This window comes from Molossus molossus, unplaced genomic scaffold, assembly GCF_014108415.1.
Source record: "Molossus molossus isolate mMolMol1 unplaced genomic scaffold, mMolMol1.p scaffold_m16_p_13, whole genome shotgun sequence".
NCBI classification, from domain to species: Eukaryota; Metazoa; Chordata; class Mammalia; order Chiroptera; family Molossidae; genus Molossus; species Molossus molossus.
The window spans coordinates 56,541,522-56,543,722 of NW_023425348.1; the positions used below are offsets into that span (position 1 = coordinate 56,541,522).

General features: G+C 42.4%; 1 pseudogene; it reads left to right on the forward strand.

The window, feature by feature from the left end:
• The first annotated feature begins 231 nt into the window (after positions 1 to 231).
• Positions 232 to 853, forward strand: LOC118628322 (annotated as a pseudogene).
• The last annotated feature ends 1,348 nt before the right edge of the window (positions 854 to 2,201 follow it).

A 2,201-nucleotide genomic window follows, 5' to 3' on the forward strand; every position in this document is an offset into this window, starting at 1 on the left:
GCAACCAACAACCACTTTTCCATGGGGATTCAGAAATTGATCAACTCCTCAGAATTTTCGGAACTTCGGGTACCCCCAACAATGACGTGTGGCCAGAAGTGGAATCTTTACAGGACTAGAAGAATACATTTCCCAAGTGGAAATCAGGAAGCCTTGCATCCCATGTCAAAAATTTGGATAAAATTGGCTTGAATCTGCTTTGGAAAATGTTAGTCGATCCGGTGCCAAGCCATGAGCCTCTCTCAGAACAATTGGCACAAGCGTTGTAAGACTGGGGGCAAGAGGAAGCCCTACCACACGAAGCGAAAATATGAGCTGGGACGCCCTGCTGCCAACACTAAGATTGGACCCTGCCGCATACACACGGTCCGAGTGCAGGGAGGCAACAAGTACAGAGCCCTGAAGCTGGATGTGGGCAACTTCTCCTGTTGTCAGAGTGTTGTACGCACAAAATGAGGATTATTGATGCTGTCTGCAATGCATCCAACAACAAACTGGTCCGCACCAAAACCCTAGTCAAGAACTGCATCGTGCTTGTTGACAGCACACCATACCGACAGTGGTACGAGTCCCACTGTGCACTGCCCCTGGGCCGCAACAAGGGGCTAAGCTGACTCCTGAGGAGGAAGAGATTTCAAACAAAAAACAATCAAAGAAAATTCAGAAGAAATATGATGAGAGGAAAAAGAATGCCAAATTTAGCAGTCTTCTCAAGGAGCAGTTCCAGCAGGGCAAGCTTCTTGCATGCATCACCTCAAGACCAGGCCAGTGTGGCCAAGCAGATGGCTACGTGCTGGAGGGCAAGGAGCTGGAGTTCTATCTGAGGAAAAGCAAGGCCTGGAAAGGCCAATAAGCTCTCTTCCCTCCTGTCTTGGCTCATGTAATAAAGGTGTTTATCCCAAAAGAAAAAAAAAAATGTTAGTCTATGATCCTGCATCGAGAACAGATAGTTATATTTTTACTGTCAACTCTGTTTTTGTCGTGTGTATTTTTGTTTTCTTTGTTGTGACATATAAGCTGTACTTCACCTCCCAACTTCAAAAGTAGTAACTTAAACATGTAAATATCGTTCTATATGAATTTAACCATAATAATTCTGTATATGTGTGTAGATCTCACTGTAACAACTATTTGTTACTATAATAAAACTATAAATCCAAAAACAAATGAAGTCAGGAGGTCAGAAGGGGGAGCCTTCACACCCACCACTCTAGTCAATTACAGACCCCACCAGGAAAGTGTCAATTATAGATCCCAACAGGAAGAATCCTCAATTAACAACCTTCACCCATTTTCCTGAGTCATGGAGAAGTTAAGTACTTTTTCTACTCCTCCTATTTGTTAAGGTGTGGCTTTTGGCTGTAAACCAAGGAATCTGAATTTCTCCCTGTTGTTTGATTGGATGGAAGAGACTGATATATATTTTAGGTATGTCAATGCAACTGTGATGTATAAATAATAAAAATAATTTAGCTGATGATTCACGAGCAGTTTTCCTGAAATTATAAGGGAGAAACATGGGCATAATCGGAGGCTGGTGTGTATTATTATGCAGAGGGTAAAGAATTAAACTGTAGCCCTGGCCGGTTTGGCTCAGCGGTTAGAGCAGAGCATCGGCCTGCAGTCCAGAGAGACCAGGGTTTGGTTCCCACTAAGGGCACGTACCTCGGTTGCAGTTTGTCCCCGGCCCAGTTGGGGTCGTGTAGGTGGTGACCACTTGATGTGTGTCTCTCTCTCTTCCTCCTTCTCTCCTTCCCACTTTATCTGCAGATAAATGCAAAAAAAAAAAAAAAAAAAAAAAAAAAGTCCTCGGGTGAGGATAAAAATAAATAAAGAAGAGTCTTAAAAAAAAAAAAAAAAGATTAAGCTGTAGCTGGACTAAAACAAGTCTCTCTGGACAGTCTGGCCTAAGTCTTTGACAGCTCTTCATTCCCCTGAGGATTCGACATTATTGAGTTGATCTCTTTCACTCTTTTCTAACCCTTTTGATCTTGTTAGTACTTTTCCTTTTACAATGCCTTTCTCAGCAGCCCAGTGAGGTAAGCAAGATAGGTATTCTTATTCTCATTTTACAAATGGTTCACCTAAGGTCACACTAGAAAGTGGCAGACACAAAATTAGCCCAGGTTATTGTCTCCAGAGTCTATGCTATTTACATTTGTCACATTGGCATCCTAAAATACCACCCTCCTTCTTTTTTA